We start from the raw sequence: 21,876 nt of genomic DNA, 5'->3' as shown, positions 1-21,876 counted from the left end.
CTGTGTGTGTGTGTAATGGGGGAGTGGATGCATGTTATGAGATGGAAAAGACCAGTGAGATTCTCCCTTCCAATGTGGTGCAATTCAATTTACCAAGGGACACAGTCTTTTTATTCAAGCAGCTCAATTTGTGCAGCAGTTGTACAGTCTATCAAAAAATTCTAATATTGAGGGCGCCGGCCTGGTGGCATAGAAGTTAAGTTCCCACACTCTTCTTTGTTGCTCCAGGGTTCACTCGTTCCGATCCCAGGTGTGGACCTACACACCACTTATCAAGCCATGCTGTGCCAGGTGTCCCACACATAAAGTAGAGGAAGATGAGAAAGGATGTTAGCTCAGGGCCAATCTTTCTCAGCAAAAATAAGAGGATTGGCACCAGATTTTAGTTCAGGGCTAATCTTTCTCAAAAAATAAATTCTAATGTTGGGGATTGAAAAGACTTCTTTGAAGATATAATATTTCAAATCAGCCTTCAAGGTTAAGCCTCATTTACAAACCCAAGAATAATATTGGAGTTAATGCAAGAGTTTGTATTAGAAGGATGAACAATATAGAAGACCTGAGGTGTGAGGGAACTGGAGATTCTGGTGGAAGTAGAATTGCAACGATTAACTGTTCAGACTGAGGAGAGAAGGATGTGAAATCAGGTGGGAGTTTATATACCAGGAATGCTCCTCCAGAGTGATGGTCAAGGCTATAATTATCACCTGTGGATTATTTTCAAATTTCACAAGTCCCTGTTCCTAAAATATGCCCAAAACTTTTAATTGTGCATTCATTATACACATTCATTAAAAAACTATGAAGAAAACACTTTTTATAAAGCAGCGTACTCCACACAGAAACTGGAGAGAGAGCAAGAGAAAGAGAGAGTAAATATTTTAAATGAGTATGGGTATTATCCAACTAGGTCACCTAGCGATAAAGTGTATTTAAAATATGTACTATAAAAGTAATTAGATTCAGGCATTTGTTTAAAACCTCATGAATACTCTCAATGACAAACATAATTTAAATCTAATATTAGTAATTAAATCTTAAATTTTCATTACAAGTTGTTTTTGTGTGTGTGTGAGGAAAATTCACTCTGAGCTAACATTTGCTGCCAATCCTCCACTTTTTGCTTAAGGAAGATTTGCAGAGCTCATATCTGTGCCAATCTTCCTCTGTTTTGTGTGTGGGTCACTGCCACAGCATGGCTGCCAACAAATGGTGTAGGTCTGCCCCCAGGAACTGATCCCAGGCTGCCCACGTGGAGCATGTCAAACTTAAACACCAGGCCACAGGGCTGGCCCCCAAACGATTTAATCTTTGTGAGAGTTGATCAAAAGGATGATTGATCATGAACCATTAAAAATGGTAAATTTTGTTGCAAAATAAAATGATATTAAGTATTGTGGTTTCTATGTGATATCATTGAAATGCATTGATAAAATTAGGCAGCCCAGGACTAATCATCAGCTGCCAACGAGAAAATGTAATTCATGTTCTGAAAACCCTTTGTAGCAAAAGTTTCTCCTTGGTTAAAGGAGAACATGGAAGTAATACTGAGGGCTTTCTGGGAACAAGAAGGCATTTATCACAGCTACTTTGTAAATCAATGCTATATTATCTGGAACACATTCATTTGGAATTTTTAAGAATTCTTATGACTTTAAAAATTAAAGTCAAACTTTTTATCGGTTCATGAAAAGAGAATTCACTAATCAAATTAATCATTTACACAAGGTTATTAGAGGGGATTAAATTCACTTAAGAAAGCGACATGTTTTCAAATCATGAAGCAAATTGTCCATACTGTGAGAAGTGAACACCTTTTTCCACTCTTGGTTTTCAAGAGGAGGAATTTTCTCTAGCAGAACTTTTGGCCTCTCTTTGTCCTTTTCCTCAAGTTATCTCTAAGGCAGTAAACTAATTTACTGATCAGAAAACTCGAGAAGAATAATGCTTCAGGGCAAGCCAGTCATTAGGATGACCTCAGCTGCTATTGCTCCAGGGCCTCAGCTCAGCGAGTGGAGGCCTGTCCAGGTCCAGCACTGCCAAAGATGGGCAATTTTGGCATTCAGAAAGCAGCTCCACTTGACTGCCACACTGTACTATATCCTCAGTCCAGCCATTGTAAGTAATAACAGGGGTATTTTGTTGGCTTTCTTTATTGTTTTATACTATTTCTCAAATTAAACAGTTTTCAGTCAGTGAAGAAAAACGCTACTTATTGAACACTGACTGGTGCAAACCAACACATAGAAATAACATGCCAATCATCCAAAATGTTACTGCTCATTGAAAGACGTGCTGGGAGATATTTCTATATTTGTCTAGTTATTGGTTTACATTATTATTGAATTTAGCTAACAATAGAAAAATAAATTATTTTCTAATTGCCTGAATCCCAATCATCATGCTTTTTAGAGCTGGAGCCAGCTCAGAGGAGTTTGGCAGTTTGGTGGCTTCTATGTGTTCCTATGATCTGAGAAATTACGAAAATGCTGCTGTTGCAAGGCTCCATCTTTCCAAACTGTGGGTGCAATTTTAGAATATACGGCTTTGGGCAGGCCTGGTGGTACAGTGGTTAAGTGCGCACGTTCCTCTTTGACAGCCTGGGGTTCAACGGTTCGGATCCCGGGTGCGGACATGGCACCACTTGGCACGCCATGCTGTGGTAGGCATCCCACATATAAAGCAGAGGAAGATGGGCACAGATGTTAGCTCAGGGTCAGTCTTCCTCAGCAAAAAGAGGAGGATTGGCAGCAGTTAGCTCAGGGCTAATCTTCCTAAAAAAAAAAAAAAGAATATATGGCTAAAGTGAATGTCTGAACAAATCTTGAATTTGAAAGTGAATAATGGAACAAAAGCAAATTTGAAACCAAATAACAGATTAAAGACAAGGCTTGTTTTCAAAAAGTGTTATGAATAGATAGAGTATGATGTCAGATTTTCTCCACAGTTTCAGAGGAATCATCATTGTTTTTTTTCTTCCCCCGGACCTGTGAATAGCTGATTCAATTCCATTTTTTCCCAGTAACTTCAAAGATAATGTGTGTAGATGCAATTGAGAAGGTCCAAAATAAATCTTAAATACATAGTGTGCAGAGGGCATAAGCTAAGAAGGATAACTGTGATGGAAAGTAGGAGCTAAGAGCTTTGGACCTACATATTTCATGTATACGTGTGTGAATCAAGGTGTGTATATGTATATATCTCTATCTCTGTGTATCTACCTATCTATCTTTCTATCTATCTTCTATCGATCTATCTATCAACATCTCAATGGCAATGCAAAGAGAAAGTAAAGATATTTTTTAAGTAGTTGGTACTCAGTATAACCAATAAATCTAATGAAAACCATGTTTTTGCACAGACCAAAGAGTAATCATATATTTATCCTTTCTATACAAGAATCTATAATCTTATAAATGGCAAAGGCCAGACAGTGTGGAGAAAAGCAACAGAAAAATAAAGGGCTCTGAATAATATTACAGTTTTATGAAGGACTTGAAAGAAATTCTATGCCAGATAATATTCATACTCTCTCAGCAAAATATACTTGTACAAGCAGAAATAATGAGAATTAAAATCTATAAACTCAATGCAGAGTCTCTGTTCTCATTGTGCTTTGCAACCAGATGCAGACCCAGGAAGACATGGCCAATTTTTTCTTGTAATCATGCCAAGCAGGAAAAAAAGGTACATTACCAGAATTAACGTGCTGTATGACTTTGTGAATGCCCCTTCAAGCTGTCAGTCTTCTTGCCAGTACTACAGCAGTGGCGTTAACCAACAGGAGTATGGACTTATTTCAAGCCAGGTGTCGAGCAATTTGAAATGCATGAGTTCCTTGTTGTGAAACAATCATTCCCTCTGAGGCTCATATTGTCCTCATCACTCCATGAACTCCGCACACGGTGAATATGCATTTACTTGCTTTCCTACATGCAAATTTCCAAGAAGACTACAATATTGCTGCCTCCCACGCTCTTTACAAGTTCTTGTAGCGGGAATCAGGAAGGCAAGCTGCAAGAAAGAAGGCAGGCACTGGAGTTGAAGACTGTCCTAAAAGATTCTACAACAATGGCATCACAGGTGAGCAACAACAATCCAACAGATGGCCTCTGACATAGACAAGTACACAATTTTAGCAGTATTTGAGAAATCTCACATGATAGAAATAAAATGAAAAATTTCAAGCTGTAAACACAATGGGAAATCCTAGTTTGTTGTTCCTAGGATTTATTTTTACTATTTCTTAGCTGATTGTCTTTTTCAACTGTTTTCTTCTCTGTCACAGAACATCAAAGTTAATTATGAACAAAGCCCTTAGTGTGCTTGACTTGTTTTTATTTGGAAACAAGTCTTATAATATAATTTCTAACTTTTTTGTATCTCTTACTAGATTCCAATATCCTCTCCCCATGGGCAAATTAAAATGATAATTGTACAGATATGAGTCCCCCAAATGATGGATTCATAATTATTTCCTAATGTGCCAAGATCTAAAATGACTTTAAGGGACTTAATTTAATTATTTAAGCTAATTTTAGCAATGTTACAATCAACAGTGATAAATATATTCGGAAAATATGAATTGACCATGCACAGTCTATCGAAAGATCACAGATAGGAAAATTCTGTAGCTGAAATCACACTTTCTTTTTCAGGAATAAGAAATTTATGGTGGAAAATAGCAAACCAGTCCATTAGAATGACCAGAATTAGTAATGTGACTAGATTTTTGATAGAAACATAGATTCCATATTCAAACAGTATAGGACCCCATAATAGTTCCCCAATTCACTAGCTGTATGGCTTTGAGAAAGAAAATAAATCTCTGTGCCTCGATTTTCTCATCTGTAAAATGGACATAATAGTCCTTATTTTATAGAGTTACTATAATAATTACGCTTGTTAACACTGTTAGAGTGACAAGAATAATGCCTGGAATATAGTCTGTAGTCAATAGAATTTGAATATTATAGCTATTATCGTTCTGTTCAACTTAATGTCAAACTTATCTCCAGTGCATTTAGGAAAATATAGAAAAAAAGGTCTGCGGTACCTAAGAAGGAAAGAAAGATGTCTAAACTCCCCCCTAAATTCTCTTTAATGGTGATTTATGGTTTTGTTTAGAAAGCCCATCCACACAGATATAAGGTCATTTTAGAAATAAAAAAATATGAACTATTTTAAATAATCCATCAATAATATACATTTATATGGTCTCTTATATTGTTCATTCAAATATTTGTCTCAAAAACTGCCTTAGGACTCCCAGGAAGAAGTTTTAAAAAATATGTTGAGCACATTTCCGCATACATGGATATATAAATAAAATATGCCCAAAAGCTTTTTTAGAAAGCTATAAGCTAAAAATTTGCCCATAAGATGATATTCTTGAGTGAGTATTTTTATGGCTAAGATATAAGCTCTGTACCTTAATTACAGCAGAAGGAATAGTGCTGGTCTCATGAATTTAGTAAACACTTCCCCTAGAAGAGTATTCACCAATTGGAAAAAATAGATCCATGTCAAAAGATACATAGCTTTATAAAAATATGATGCTAACAGAATTTTCAGTGCAAATTAAGGTTGCTTCTAAAACAAGGAACAATGAGCAACATATTTGCAAGCATAAAAAGAATTTTGAATTGCATCTGCAGCTTTGTTTGCAATTATAATACAACAGTCATTCATCCCATTATGAAGGAGCTTGTGAGCTCTGTTAGCTCCTTATTAGTGTTATGAGACAAACAACAAAAAAATCTCGTATTGTGTGTTAAGCCTGTTCATAAAATATCTGAATTCCCCCCCAACTCAAGCTGTGCATTAAGTTCCAAATAGTAGGAGGAAATTGTCCTTACTCTCCAAGCACATCATGAGTATTTCCAGGAACTGCTTCTCAGACTACATGGAACTATAACAGAAAGAGAAATTTGGATCCTCCACTGCAGGTAATTTTAATTTTTTTAAAAATCACAGAATATCTTCTACAGCATATTTGAAAATTTAATGTTAAAGTCAGAGTTTTATAAGGGTGGGTTATTTAGGAGTCTAAAGATAAGTTTTTAAACTAATAGTTGAACATTATCCATTCTCTTCTAACAAACTCTGCTGGATAAAGACATATTTTTATTGACTTTTATAACGAGAAAAATGGGTGTGCACAATAAATAGGTGCGCACAATCACTGAGGTTGATGGCTTTCACTTACCATTAAATACAACCTTTTTAGTGGGATATACCCCTGACTGAGCTTCAGTGGGTGTCACTCTCTGTCATGAGCTTTTATCCATGTTATGTGAATCAAACTGACTTTATAGACTTTCCACTTGTGATCATTCTTACTGATCGATTGCAAAGGTCACAGCGTTGGAGTATGGACACTGCAGAGTCATAGAATGCTCCTGTTCTCCCAGCCCCAAGACTTCTGCCCAGTTTGCTCCTCTCCATTCTTCTTCTTCTTCTTCTTTTTTTTTTTTTTAGTGAGGAAGATTGGCCCTGAGCTAACATCTTTGCCACTCTTCCTCTATTTTGTATGTGGGTTGCTGCCACAGCATGGCTTGATGAATGGTGTGTAGGTCTGTGCGTGGGATCCTAAGCTGGAAACCCTTGGCCACGGAAGCAGATAGTGTGAACTTAACCACTATGCCACCAGGTTGGCCCCTGCTCCCTCCATTCTTGACCTCACTTTCACCACCCAGTGCTTGCTCCCTCAGTTTTTCTGATTTGAGAGGACATCTGCAATATACTCAGTCTTGGCTACACAGTGAGAAGAGAAGAGAGGATATGCCCCACAATGCTTTACTCTACTTGTTGCCATCCTTCCATCCTCTCAATCAGCCTTCTGTTTATGGGAAAATAGTTGCTTCTTTAAGCAAGAGAAATTCTCAAAATTAGCCATCTATCAGATAAGGACACATGAGAAACAAATAGCACTGACCCAAGGCTACATTATCCAGCCAGTCCATCCATCCATCAATCAATCTAACAGTGAAACAAAAGAGTTTGATATAACAAGCTAAAAATAAACCTGCTGAAAACTTACCCGAATAATGGCTCCTCAGGTGTACAGGCCAGGTGATCTTTTCCTCAGATTACCAAAAAGTAGGGGAAATATCACCTCAAAACACTAAACTTGAAAAGTTGGTAAAATCACCTATGTACAGTGGGAAATGTAGGTTGGAGCTCAATCTGTTCAGAAATGCCACAAAATCTCAATTTGTCATTAAGACGAAAGGAAAATTAGAAACGTCTTTAATCAACTGATGATTCCTCATTTGTGCCCGATGTTCTGCCCACCAACCTATGCAGAATTAGTTTGTTCTTATCAACAGGTGGGCATCACTCGGCCTTGCTGGGTCTTCTGTTCATTTGTTTGATGTTTCATCCCACAGTCAGTTATAGTTTTTGTTAATATCAGTTATTTGAAAATCAAGCAAAAGAAAAATTGTAAAATTGTATCTTAGCGAAAAAAATTCTGAACATTTTTCCAGTGAATAAATTATAATTGTTAACAATAGGACTAGGAAGCATCAAATATTTTATCCTCAAAAGTCATATCTAGGATAAAAACTCCTTCATTACGAACATAGAAAATGATATATTTTCCAAACTAAAGAGTTGCACAAAATTTAAAATTTGTGAAACAATCAATGAAATTGTCAGAGTACATAAAGTCGTCATCAGTAATTAGGATAATCAGAATTTTTTTTAACTTTTTATTGAGATTATGATAGTTTACGACCTTGTGAAATTTCAGTTGTCCATTTTTGTTTGGCAGTCATGTTGTAGGTACACTACTTCACCCTTTGTGCCCACCCCAACCCCCCCCCTTCCCCTGGTAGCCACTAATCTGTTCTCTGTCTACATGTTTAACTTCCTCATATGAGTGGAGTCATATAGAGATTAGGATAATCAGATTTTTTAATGTTTGTGATATAGTGTTATTTAAAAAGTGACATTTTGTTGCTTTTCTGAAGTGCCATAAACAAGGAATTAAATGTGAAATAATTTGGTTGTATAGAGAAGAATTTTACTAATGATGTAAATATGTTCCTAATGCTAGTATTAGGCAAGCAGGCAAGCCAGAGAGAGACCACTTCATTTACAATTGTATAAAACTAATCCATTTTGGCCTTTTGTATTTTCAAAATAATTTTTATAACAATGTCTCTCAAATCTCAGTTATCATAAAGCAATTTGATTTGGCCTTCTAACAATAATGAGACGCATATGTCTACACACACACATGCACACCCTACATATATATTTAACCTAAAGACCTATAAATGATTATAGACTGTGTGTATATGTGTATAGACATAATGTATATGTTACCATATTTTTTTTTTTAAAGATTTTTTATTTGTTCCTTTTTCTCCCCAAAGCCCCCCTGGTACATAGTTGTGTATTCTTCGTTGTGGGTTCTTCTAGTTGTCTGATGAGCAGTGCCATGTCCGCGCCCAGGATTCGAACTAACGAAACACCGGGCCGCCTGCAGCGGAGCGCGGGAACTTAACCACTCGGCCACGGGGCCAGCCCCTATATGTTACCATATTTTACATGTCAAATTCTAAATTCTAAATTAGAGATCCAAGATACTGTTACTGTGGCTATAGATGATTCTGTTGATATGATTTCAGTAATAACAATGGAAATGAATATACATTTTACCATAATAGGTTTTAGTATTCAAAATAAAATGAAGTATTTCAAAATTATTTATCTAGTTATTTAATCATCAGAGTTTTTAACTAAAATTCACCTAATGGAGAGGCCAACGACTCCATTGCAGTTCACGTTCCTCTGACTGAAATATAAGAAAGAGGTTGAAAATTCTTTCTCTACATTTACATCTGTAAACTAAATTAATTACATATTTATATACTTGTAATCCCAAATATTGATGATGAATTGCTAAGAATTTGCATTGACTATAATTTGAATCTTCTGAGGCACGACGTAAATTATTAAAAATGAAATTTTTTTATTTATGCTGAGAAAAAGAGTCATCCTTCCCTTGACTCCCAAAATACTATAATTTCCTAGTTCTTATCTTGCTAAGTCTTACTAAGCTAAGACTTCTTGTAAAGCTACTTCACCAACTTCTCCTCCTGGGTAAGAGTTCTTTTAGTTTCAAGTTACAGAAACTCAATTCACATGAGTTTAAGGAAAAGAGGGAGTTCATAGGATCATGAAATTATGATCAAAACCCAACCAGATGCCATTCAAATCTCTCTCAAGGTTTTTTTCCTACAGGAGAAAAAGACTATGAAACGAATTCAGCCTTAAAGAAGGAAATAATTGGTTACTTGAAACCAATTTCTTGGTAAAGTAAACTGAGCAGGAGTTAAAGAATTTTATCCACTCTGAAATTTAAATAAAGTTGAAAGACGTTACTAAATAATTAGTGAAATGTTTAGGTTACAACCCTGTTATCAAGAATTTTACTTAGCACCTTTATAGGTTTGGGTCTATAAAATGGCTCAACATTGCTATTGAGTAATGAGGAAAATTTCCTCAAGTATCTTCAGGATCAGATCTCAAGCTCCAAGTAAAATCTTGGCCAATATTTAACTTCAGCTATCTGACTAGGTAAACCAAATTTAATTGAGACAGTAATTCCAAATCTCTTGAAATAATATGTGTTGTCTGAATGGTTAAAGGTCTTTAGTCCCGGGGAATTTTTTTTTTACTGTGGTGGAAACACTTCCGTGAGATTTACCCTCTTAATCAATTTTTTAGTGCACAACTCAGTATTGTTAACTCTAAGCACAATGTTGTACAGCAGATCTCTAGAATTTAATCATCTCACATAACTTTAACTTCATACGCCTAAATAACAACAGCCCATTCCTTGCCCCCCAACCCCTGGAAACCACTATCCTACTCTTTGCTTCTATGTGTTTGACTGTTTTACATACTTCATATAAGTGGTATCATGCAGTATTTGTCCCTCTGTGACTGGTTTATTTCACTTTGCATAATGTCCTCAAGGTTCATCCATGTTGTCGCGTTGCAGGATTTCCATCTTCTTAAGGATGAATACTATTCTGCCGTATGTATATACCACATTTTCTTTATCCAGTCATCCATCAATGGGCATTCGGTTGTTTCTACGTCTTTGCTATTTTAATAGTGCTGCAATGAACACGGGAGTGCAAATATCTCTTTGAGATTCTGATTTCAAATCTTTTGGATAAATATCCAAGAGTGGGATCCCTGGATCACAAGGTAATTCTATTTTTAATTTTTTGGCAGAACTTCCATACTGTTTTCCATTGGAGCTGAATTATTTTATTCCCCCAAAGGCATACAAGGGTTCTAATTTCTCCACATCCTCGCCAACACTTATCTTTTGGTTTTTTTGATTAAGAGCCATCCTAACAGGTGTGAGGTGATATCTTATTGTGGCTTTAATTTTCATTTCCATGATCATTAGTAATATTAAGTATGTTTTCATATACCTGTTGGCTATTTGTGTGTTTTATTTTGTGAAATGTCTATTCAAGTACTTTGACCATTTTTTAATTATTTGTTTTGCTATTGAGTTGAAGAAATTCCTTATATATTTAGACTATTATCCTCTTATTAGACATATTATTTGAAAATATTTTCTCTCATTTCACAGGTTCCTTGTTCACTCTGTTAATTTTTCTCTTTGCTGTGCAGAAACTTTTTAGTTTGATGTCATTCCACTTGTCTAATTTGGCTTTTGTTGCCTATCCTTTTGATACCATATTCAATAAATCATTGCCAAGATCAGTGCCAAGGAGCTTTTTCCCTACATTTTCTTCCAGAAATTTGATAGTTTCAGTTCTCACATTTAAGTCTTCAATCCATTTTAAGTTGATTTTTCCACATGGTGTAGGATAAGAGTGCAAGTTTGTTCTTTTAGATGTGCGTATCTAGTTTTCTTGGCACCATTTATTGAAGAGACCATCTTTTTCCCATTGTGTATTCTTGACCCACTTGTCAAAGATCATTTGACCTTTTAATGCATGGGTTAGTTTCTGGGCTGTCTTTTCTGTTCCATGGTCTCTATATCTTTCTTTATTCCAGTACCATACTGGTTTAATTACTGTAGCTTTGTAATATCTTTTGAAGTCAGAAAGTGTGATGCCTCCAGCTTTGCTCTTCTTTCTCAAGATTGTTTTGGCTAGTCAGGGTCCTTTGCTGTTCCACGTGAATTTTAGGATTGTTTTTTCTATTTCTGTAAAAATTGCCTATTTTGGATTTTGGTAGTGATAGCATTGAATCTGTACATCACTTTGAGCAATATGGACATTTTAATAATATTAAATCTTCCAGCTGTGAGCACAAGAGGTCTTTCCATTTATTTGTGATTTCTTTGATTTCTTTCATCAATGCTTCTGCAGTTTTTAGTGTACAAGTCTTTCATCTCCTTAGCTAACTTTATTCCTAAGTATTTCATTCTTCTTGATGCTATTGCTAATAAGTGTTTCTTAATTTTCTTTTCAGACATTTTGCTGTTAGTGTATAGAAAGGCAACTGACTTTTGTGTGTAGACTTTCTATCATGTAACTTTACTGAATTTGTTTATTAGTTTTAACAGGTTTTTTTAGTTTTGTTGAATTTTTAGGGTTTTCTATATATAAAATAACGCCATCTGAAAGAAGAAAAAATTTTACTTCTTCTTTTCTGATTTCAATGTTTTTATTTCCTTTCTTTTGCCTAGTTTCTCTGCCCAGCACTTTCAGTGCTATTTTGAATAGAAGTGATGAGAGTGGACCTTCTTGCCTCTTCCTGATCTTATAGGAAAAGCTTTCAGTTTTTACAGTTGAGTGTGAAGTTAACTGTGAACATTTCATATGTGGCCTTTATTATGTTTAAGTAATTTCCTTCTATTCCTATTTTTTTGTGAATTTTTATCATGAAAAAGTGCTGACTTCTATCAAATGCTTTTTCAGCATCTATTGAGATGATAATGTGATTTTTAGCTTTCATTCTGTTAATGTGGTATATCATATTAGTTGATTTTAATATGTTGAACCCTCTTTACCTTGTTGAATCATCCCTAATTGGAAAAAATCCCCCTTGGTCATGGTGTATGATCCTGTCATGTATTGTTAAATTCAAATTGCCAGCGTTTGTTGAGGATTTTTGCATCTTTGTTCATCAGGGATATTGCCCTGTGGTTTTTGTTTGTTTTCACAGTGTCTTCATCTGGCTTTGCTATCAGGGTAACTTGGGCCTTATAAAATAAGCTTGGAGATGTCCCATCTTCCTTAATTCTTTGGAAGAAATTAGGAAAAATTGGCATTAATTCTTCTTTAAATGTTTGGTAGAATTCAATAGTGAAGTCATCTGGTCCCGAAGTTTTCTTTGTGGAGGGTTTTTGATCACTACTTTAGTCTCCCCACTAGTGTAGGTCAGTTCAGATTTTCTGTTTCTTTGACTCAGTCTCGGTGGTTTGTATGTTTGGGAATTTTTTCGTCTCTTCTATATTATCTTTGTAGGCATATAATTATTCATAGTAGTCTCTTATGATCCTTTTTATTTCCATGGCATCAGTTCATTTTTTATTTTATTTATTTGAGTTTCTTTTTTTGTAGTTAGCCTGTCTAATAGTTTGTCAATTTTATCTTTTCAGAAAACCAACTATTAGTTTCATTGATTTTTTCCCTAACATTTTGTAATTCTCTATTTCTTTTTTTACGTTTGTTTTATGTTTTGTCTTTGTTCTCAGTAGCTCCTGGGTGTCTTAGAATGCTGGGTCCCATAATTGTTCCAAGACAGGTGACACAGAAATCAGGGACTTCAGTGGGTCCCAGAAAAAATTAGAGCATTGAATGGATGGTTTCATCCAACCCTTCTCTCCCCAGAGAGAAGCCAGCAACTTGGGGCTTCCTCCCGATGACATGGTGCTGTGCCAGGGGTAGGGCTTTTGGTAAGAGAGTATCTTGAACTCTCTTACTAGTTTTGATGTGGCTAGATTCACACTTACCCTGGATACAAGTCTCTCAACTAGTGTTTGGATTTCTCGCAAAGGAAACTGGTCTGTATTTTGTTGTTGAATCAATGTGCCCAGGTAGGGAAGACGATCCAGGATTTACTGAACATCACCAAGTCTTGGGGAAATTTAAATTTAAGTTCAGAGTTAATAAAGCAAGCCAGTAGAAAAATATTTTCGTGTTAAGTCTAGCATAAGTCTTTGTATATTTGGTAATTTAAAATATTTAGTATTTAAGATAACTTGACATATTACAATACCTAATAGATTAGCTAGCTTTGTGATTCCATGCAAATAAATTGAGTAATTGATTTAGGCCTATACTCTTAATCCAAAGATAATGAGAATTTTATTTATTTTGTAAAATGTAAGGGAATATTTAAGTGCATCATATTCCGAGTTTAACTTATTAGATTCATAAGAATTAATTACAACTGAGTAATGATTTGTTAGAAAATTAAAATGTTTTAAAAGGTAATCAGATATTTTAAGTGTATGAATACACTTCAATATTTAAGGACATTTAGTTAAACTATGCTATGAAAAAGAAATCTAAAGTGTTTAGTCACTTTGTTAGAATTATAAATAAAATGAAAAGATATGGAAGTTGAACTATAATCTTAAGGAAATATTAGATACTGAAAACAGACTCATTAACAAATAGATAAAGAAAAGCAACTTCAGGTAATCTTTTGTCTGCATAAAAACTGCCTACAATGACACCAGAAACCTCATTTTGACAATGCCCGTAGTTAGTAAAGACATTGGAGTGGTTCCAGTACAGAATGTATTGCTTAAGAGCCCAGGATGAAGATTTGGAGCTTGGAACTTAAAACTGTAAGAAGCTCTTGCCTTTTCTCCATTCATATCTCTGCTCTGCTTGCCTCTGTTTCTTCCTCCATGATGACCACATCTCTCCTAAGACAGATCGATTTTCTTCATGTAGCACAAAAGGCGGCTGACAAGTACCATACACCTACATCTTAAAGATGATGATTCAAATGAAAGAGAAATCTCACTTCCACCTGCAATTCAGAAAATTTAGAGGAAGGGAACAGATTCTTCCATCTCTTGGACCAAATTGTATAGGGTGATATGGCTCTATGTTTGGCCTAATTTCAGTCACGGGCCCACCATGCCACCAGACTAGACACCAGGAATGAGAGTTGCACAAGATCACCTGGAGAAAGGATCCTTACAACAAAGGGATCTGTGGTGTACGTCTTCGTGTCTCCAGTACCAATCTCTATATCAAGTGTCAGAACTGTTCATACTTCTTGCCAGTTGCCCGTTTCCTGAATGCCTTATTGTGAGCTCAAATATGCTTAGCATAGCCCCTCTTAAAGCAATTTTTCTCTCAGTTTGCTAGATTTTAATCCAAGAATGGTCTGTGACTATTTTTAGTATTATTAATAATCATAGTAATAATAATAAAGCAATGGTTATGAAGGTTATAAATTTTTTCCGTAGCATTTTTTTTTTAAAGATTTTATTTTATTTCCTTTTTTCTCCCCAAAGCCCCCAGTACATAGTTGTATATTCTTCGTTGTGGGTCCTTCTAGTTGTGGTATGTGGGACGCTGCCTCAGCGTGGTCTGACGAGCAGTGCCATGTCCGCGCCCAGGATTCGAACCAACGAAACACTGGGTCGCCTGCAGCAGAGCGCGTGAACTTAACCACTCGGCCACGGGGCCAGCCCTCTCCGTAGCATTTTTTACAAGATATATGATATTGATATTTCTTTATTTTTAAAAAAATAACATAAACTTCTATACTTTAACCACTCAGTGACGACAGGACGTTCTATACCAATTCAATTTGGAGGACACACTTTATTCCAAGGGACTAACATATCCTTAGAGGCCATAAATGATTCTTGAACAAATGGTCTTCAAACCATCCTGAGTATCCCTCACATTGCACATTGTCAAATCCCTATGGTTACTCTTATATCTGCTTTGATTACTGTTGGGAAGAACCAAAACATATCAATGTGCGATAATGGAGATAGGTGAGCCATTGTTATAAAGACTGCATTGCATAAAGAGACAAGTTAAATGAAATTGCTGTAATTGTTAATGAAGTTGAGCCATGCGTAATTTCTCTAAAACCAAAATTCTAAGATCATATTTGTAATGGTCTTATATTCTTCCAATCTTTAATAATGACTATTAGACATGTTTCCTTGGTAATGGAGTTAGTAAAAATGAGAGCTAGCATATTGTATATTTTAAATGTATGTAAACTAATATAAATATATTTACAAATTCAAATATATTTAAAATGTATATACACCTTTCTCTTTAAAGAATTTTTTAACTTTGAAAATTTAAAATATTTTTGCATAATTTCTACATTTTCTCCTAAGTCTTTTTTGAGTAAATTAATTGTCTCCCAGGTTATAGACAACAATATATTGCTTCTTTTCTTGGTAACTTCAAAGTTATCTAAAAAAAATGTACACAACAGGTAGCAAGTAATTCACAAATCTTAATCCAAAGAGAATATTAAGCTGATGTTGAGTTTCTATTTGAATTATTAGCCTTAGGAGATATATTTGAATTATCAGACTTTAGTAATATAACAGTCAAATAGAATGTGTGGAACTTGTTTGGAATCTGATACAAACAAATATTCTCTAAAAAAATTTATTTGTGGAAAATCAGGGAAATTCTACGATGGACTGTGTATTAGATAATAAAGAGTTATTGTTAACTTTGTTAAGTACGATAATGACATTATGGTTACATAAAAATATGTTTTCTTTATCAGTACCAATCCCACCTCCATTATTTTGTATCAGCCTCCACTGCCATTTCTGTAGTTCATACTTTAGGTAAATTGCTTTATTCTTTCCCAATGTGCTTAATACAATTAAGTTGCTTCACATTCTTCAGGAAAGAGAAGGGAAAGGGAAAGGAAGGAAAAATCATGGAGAAGAGAAACAAACCTACAGCTAAGGCATAGAAAATTGACTGATTATCTTTAACCAGGGGTAGGTGCTCATTGGTACACAGGACAAAAAGTCTGCCTCATACTAACATAAAGCCTGGCCATAAATCCACGCTAACATCAGCACAAACAGGGTAGAATTCTGTCTTAGATTTCCTACATAAACACTACACACCTCTCTCAGCCTGTATCTTTAAAATTCCCTTGCCTTTCTTAGGCTTCTCTTATTAAGCATTTTAAGTCTAATTTTTAAGTAGAATGGGGCTCAGTGGGAACTGCCCTCACTCCTGAAATGAATCTGAATGCTTTTCTCCCTCCAGATAGTAATGTTTCTGAATGGAAAGTTCATTAGAAACATTCTCTTTATTTCTGGGAGTGATAGCTAGCAAATGCCCCTCCATATGCACAGGAAAGTCTTTCTGAATCTCCTGCGCCAGGGAAGCCTCTGTCTGCCAGGAGCATCTCTGCAACTGGTCTCAGCTGCTGGCAAAGGTAACTCTTGGGCCACACATAGCAGCAGGCGGACCAGCCTCCCATGCACGCATTTTTGTGTGCATCATCAAGCAAAGCATTTATGAGTTGCCAATTTGCTCAGGCAGGGCAACATGGAGAAGCAAGCCAGCTTGATCTTTGGCACATCTCTCTCATCACAAACTCAATCTCATTTTTTGGCCAAGCCAACAAATAGTTATTTCAAAAGACAAGGCTCATGTTAAGAATCTCAAGTGATTTTACTTTAATTTACTAAATATCCATAATGTTTGAACCAAATGACAACATTAATGTTAATGATCTAAATTTTCTATTCAAAAATATATTCCTCAATGGTAACAATCACTAAATTTAGCCTTTCCTCCTTTCTCAAAGTATAATCAAAATAAAAATTGAGAATTGGAAAAGAAATGAGACAAAAGAGACCAGAAGAAAGGAGTTAGAAAGAAAAATGGAGATAGAGAATAAGAAAGATTAAACAATGTTTAAGGCAAAAAGTAAGAGAAAAAGCAAAAGAGATGAGGAGAAAATGATGATAAAGTTCAGACTAGAAAAAGGAGAAAGAGCAAAGAAATGAGAGGAAAGGTGGAGGAAAGAGAAGAAAAGATATTCTGAAGTTGAAGGTATTCTCATATTCTCACCTTCTCTTCTTGTCTAATTCTCATAATCAGGTGCCCATTCAAGGGTCATCTGGAATGTGTCATCATTCAGTTTTGTAAAAACGTCATTCATACTGGAATTTTCGTTTTGTGTCTCAAAATGTTACCTAACAAAATCTTTACCTATAATAAGGACCAAGTATGCAATTCCCTCACTAATGATTAGATCATGCGTAATGTATCAGAAATGTTGGATGTGACCCATTATGTAGCAGAGACTTCAGCTTCAAAGACGCTTGTGTGCTACCATCGCTTCAATCAAGAATGAGCTTGAGCAACCTATTTTCAGCTCTACAATAAGGGAAGGCACATCACTGTGACTCATTCGCTTTCTCTGAAATAGTTTCAGTCTCTCACTAACCCTACATAAATAGTCATTTTCAGATGATTTTAAAATAGAGTTTTTGTTCATGCCAAAGAACTGACCTTTTGAATAACATCACTCTTTTCATTCTTAAGAAAAGCAACAATTTTCTTTTATGGCTTTTCAGCATTATCTACAGACTAGTTTTCTGCCCCATGTGGATTTATTTCAAGAACAAATATGATATTATGTTGGATAATCTATATATTAAAAAGACTATTCAGATGGTGACTAATTCTTCTTAAAATTTTCCAAGTTCATATTGTATTCAGACAGCCCCACAGTATTACGTGCAATGAGGTTTTTAGCACAGAAAAATATGATTCTTCAAACTTAAAATGTACTGCTTATAGCACACTTCTTCTCCATGTGAACAAACCTTCTTTGGTTTAGGAGACTTCACAAATTAAAAATATTTTTACCAAACAATTTGTTCAGAGTTACAATATGAATGATAGCATGTTGTACAGTGTTCTAACTTAATTAAAGCTATAATGCTTTTTTCTTGGAGTATCGATTAACGTGAAAAGCTTATCTTTATTATTTAATTTAGACAGTCGAAAAATAGAAATCCAGAATCATGAAAAGATCTTAAAAATATGGGGTTGACCTATGGATAGGATTTTACAGAGGAGGAAGTCAACAGAAAGTTGTATATTAAGGGTATATGTCTAGAAGATGGCAGATCTCAGGGGTCTGAATTCCTAGCTCTAATGTTTTGTTTCATTCTGGTTTTTAAGTATCACTCTTTCTCCTGATTGATGACTTTCTCATCCTATCTTATTTGTACAATTCCAGATTGTGAATATACAAAATCAACCAATCAGACCACATCTAGGCCAAATCTACCAGGTAAATACATGCTATCTGCTTACTTTGAGGGATAAACCTGTTTTCTTGCAAGACAAATTAATGCAAAATATAAAATTTAAATGACAGAAGAGGAGAGAGAGGACAAGAGGAAAGAGAAAACAGGAGAAGAACAGGAGAGTTTCCAGGATAAAGCCATGAACTCCAACGATTTGAATTGCACTATGGAATTAAGAGACAGTTTGGGAATATACGGAACAGGCAGAGAAGCTGGAGAAAAGAAGGAAGATAAGTGTCACCAAATTCAGGATAAAAATGAGTTTTCAGAAGACGAGATCTGGTAGCGATGTTAAATACTCAAAATGTGAGTATTTAAAAAGTTACCTGAAAATAATTTATTCAAAAAGAAGTCAGATTATATTATAAGAACAAAATTTGTGTGCAAAGATACTTCTATTTACATACTGTGCAGGTTTCTCAATATCTATATTTCTGGATAAAAATAATTTCAGTCCAGAGAAACTGTTTCTTTACGTATTTTTATTTGTTCTACAGACTTTCCCATTTCTAACAGGCATTCAATCTACATAAAAGCTATATGTCTTTAAAATACATTTTTTTAAAGCACCCAAATTACGAGTTTGAGTCAGATTGTCCTCATTTAATCTTGGTTGTAACCACCTACTCTCTATGTGATATTGGGCAAGATAGTGAACATCTGTGGCTCATTTTCATCATTAGTACAATGGGAGAGGAATAGTTCTTAACTTGTCAAGATAACAGGAAGAAGGAAGATAATGCAATGGATTTGGAAAAATGCCTGACTCATCATGGTCAATACATTGTATTAGTTGCAGTCCCAACAAGCAAAAGAATTCCTCTCAGATGTGTTTAACTGAGGAGCAGTTACTGGAGAATCTTTTCAAAGAGGTGTGTGGAAAGTTCAGGGAGCCAATAAGGAATCCGAGACACTCATGGACTAACAACAGTGGCGAGTCATTTATACACCTAAGCTTGAAGGGGGAACAGAGAAGCTAACAATACTAGTGCCTGCGGAGAGCTGGAGCTGTGGATGAGGAGAGCGCTTTCTACTTCTTGCTACTATCACATGCCTGCCTGAGCTTTGCCTTGGTTCAACCCAAGGACGACAAAGGAGCCCAAGTGATCCAGCCCTTAGGAGCAGCTGCCTGGAGCTCAGAGCACAGAGAAGCGGAGACTGTATAAGGAGGGGGAAGGGGGAATTCAGTTTTATAACCAGAACGTTCTACTCCTTTTGTCATTCAGCCTCCATTTTTGTCCTTCACTTGGATGAATCTGTTTCATCCTGAGAGGTACTATCAGCCATCATGTTATCATGGGATGATGTCAGTTCAGTCATAATGCCTTCTAGAACATAAATTGTAACAGGAGCCATAGCCAGTACTCTTCGCAGATGAAGAGAGGGAAAAGGACAAAAAGAAGCAAACACTTAACATAAAATATAGCTGCAATGATACCTACTATGTGTGGTCATAAAGCCTAAATTGATAACCATTGATTCCTTCTTATGTCACTATTTTGTGTTCTCCTCAGCTTCTGTCAGCATCTCAACTGGTCTGGGTTCTTTGCCCAGAAAAGTGTCTCAAGTCATCATTTCTGCCAGATCCAAGACCTTAATGATCCTGTCCTTACTGGGTTGCTGCAGTTTACTTTCGGTCGTTATTATTGGACATGGATTATTAAAATGTGTCTCAGTGAATCTCCTTGTGTAATTCTACTCAAAGTATTTAATTTAAAAATTGTGATGATGGGGCTGGCCCGGTGGCGCAGCAGTTAAGTCGCACGTTCTGCTTCTTGGCTGCCCAGGGTTTGCCGGTTCAGATCCCAGGTGCGGACATGGCACTGCTTGGCATGCCATGCTGTGGCAGGTGTCTCACATATAAAGTAGAGGAAGATGGGTATGGATGTTAGCTCAGGGTCAGTCTTCCTCAGCAAAAAGAGGAGGATTGGCAGTAGTTAGCTCAGGGCTAATCTTCCTCAAAAAGAAAAAAAAAAAATTGTGATGATGAGACCATTTACACATGTGGCAGACCACAGAGGTCTGCCTGCCATCTGCTACACATACAACCATAATACATAACTTTACATATGTGTGTTCCAGTGTAAAGGAACAAACAATGCATGTTAAGATGCTCAGGGACTAGTAATAGCAGGAAGCAATTTCTACCTGTAGGCCTGATATTGTTCTCGGAACATGAGAGCTGACTCTCAGCCACTGCCAGATGGCTGAGCTGAAGCAGAAGGGAGCAGAGGAAGAAATAGCTGACTACCTTCTCATTCCCTCTTACTTCTTGCTTATGCCTCTCATTGACTGCAACCTACTGGATACCAAAGGCCAGGGAAGAGGAGTGATAAAACCCTGAGGCCTCAACCCACCACAACACAGAGCAAAGCAGAGCAAGGGGACAATGAGTCTGGTTGAGAGAGAGAGAGTAACTGGCATATGTGTGTTAGCTATTATTATAATTTTATCATTGTTAATCTGGCTTCAGTCTTATTTCTACTGCTTCTGGGGCACTGGTGAATCTAGCCTTGGACAGCCTTTCCAACAAAAATTAAGCTAATTCTGTGGCATGGGTTATACCAAATAGCTTTTTATTTTTTTGTTTTTTGCAGGGAAAGATTTCCCCTGAATTAACCTTTATTACCAATTTTCCTCTTTTTTTTCCCCTTCTCAGAGCTCCAGTGCATGGTTGTATATCCTAGTTGTAAGGCATGCCAGTTCTTCTTTGTGAGCTGCTGCCACGGCATGGAAGCTGACAGACAGGCAGTGTGGTTCCACCATCAGGAAGCAAACCTGGGCTGCCAAAGTGGTGAGCGCAGAAGTTTAACCACTAGGCCATCATCAGGACTGGCTCCCAAAGAGCTTTTGTGACAAAAAATAATCGGGTGACTTTAATTTCCTTGGGGTGTTTAAGGAGTTGGATTTTCAGACTTTATTTCTATATGATGGTACTGTATTCCTTGAAGGGCGAATAACAAAGTCAGTCACACAGAGGTAACTGCCGTTATAAGTTAACACTTTACAAAGAATGATCTGACATTCAGCTGAAGGCAAAAATGGGTGAAGAAAATAGTCCACATACTTGGAAAAGTATTGTAAAGGGAAAGAATTGAGAGAAATGGGAATTAGTGGAAAAGGTCAGCGTCAAACTTGGGCAAGGTCCAGACTTCAGAAGAAGCAAGGGTTAAAGCTCTGCAAAGTGTTTTCTAATTTTCTAATTTTTATGACACCTTTATAGTCTTAGAATTATCTTGTAAATTGGATTCCCTAATGGCTTAATAATTTTAGTTAATTACAAAATACTTAGAGGTGGCTACAGCATTTATTTCAGCAAGCAAATTTAAAAATCAGGACAATACGAGTGCCCAGGTGTACAGTGTACAATCCAACACTTAGTTTCTTCCACAGTGAAGAAAAAAAGATTCATACTGTCATGGGTGATCGTTAATGACTATATGTGGTTCCTTAAAGTTAACACTTTTAATGTTTCCTGAAAATTTATTTGAATTTCTCTTGTCTACTTAGAAATAAATTTAGGAAAAACACTTCATTTTTTGTGATCTGGAATCCCCAGTAATAAATTGCCA

General features: G+C 36.0%; 2 long non-coding RNA genes across 2 annotated transcripts in view; one reads left to right on the top strand and one right to left on the bottom strand.

The window, feature by feature from the left end:
- Nucleotides 1-3,975, bottom strand: part of LOC138918525 (uncharacterized) — a 17,540-nt gene extending 13,565 nt beyond the window's left edge. The window contains exon 1 of the long non-coding RNA XR_011427984.1: nucleotides 3,697-3,975. This is a non-coding gene — a long non-coding RNA (uncharacterized lncRNA). The remainder of the gene's footprint in view (nucleotides 1-3,696) is intronic.
- On the top strand, nucleotides 3,900-21,876 carry LOC138918526 (uncharacterized). The gene is made up of 3 exons (XR_011427985.1): nucleotides 3,900-4,083; nucleotides 5,817-5,948; nucleotides 18,235-21,876. It is a non-coding gene; the product is annotated as an uncharacterized lncRNA (long non-coding RNA).

The sequence above is a fragment of the Equus caballus genome, chromosome 17, assembly GCF_041296265.1.
Source record: "Equus caballus isolate H_3958 breed thoroughbred chromosome 17, TB-T2T, whole genome shotgun sequence".
Taxonomy (NCBI): domain Eukaryota; kingdom Metazoa; phylum Chordata; class Mammalia; order Perissodactyla; family Equidae; genus Equus; species Equus caballus.
This window is presented reverse-complemented; position numbering and strand designations above follow the sequence as displayed.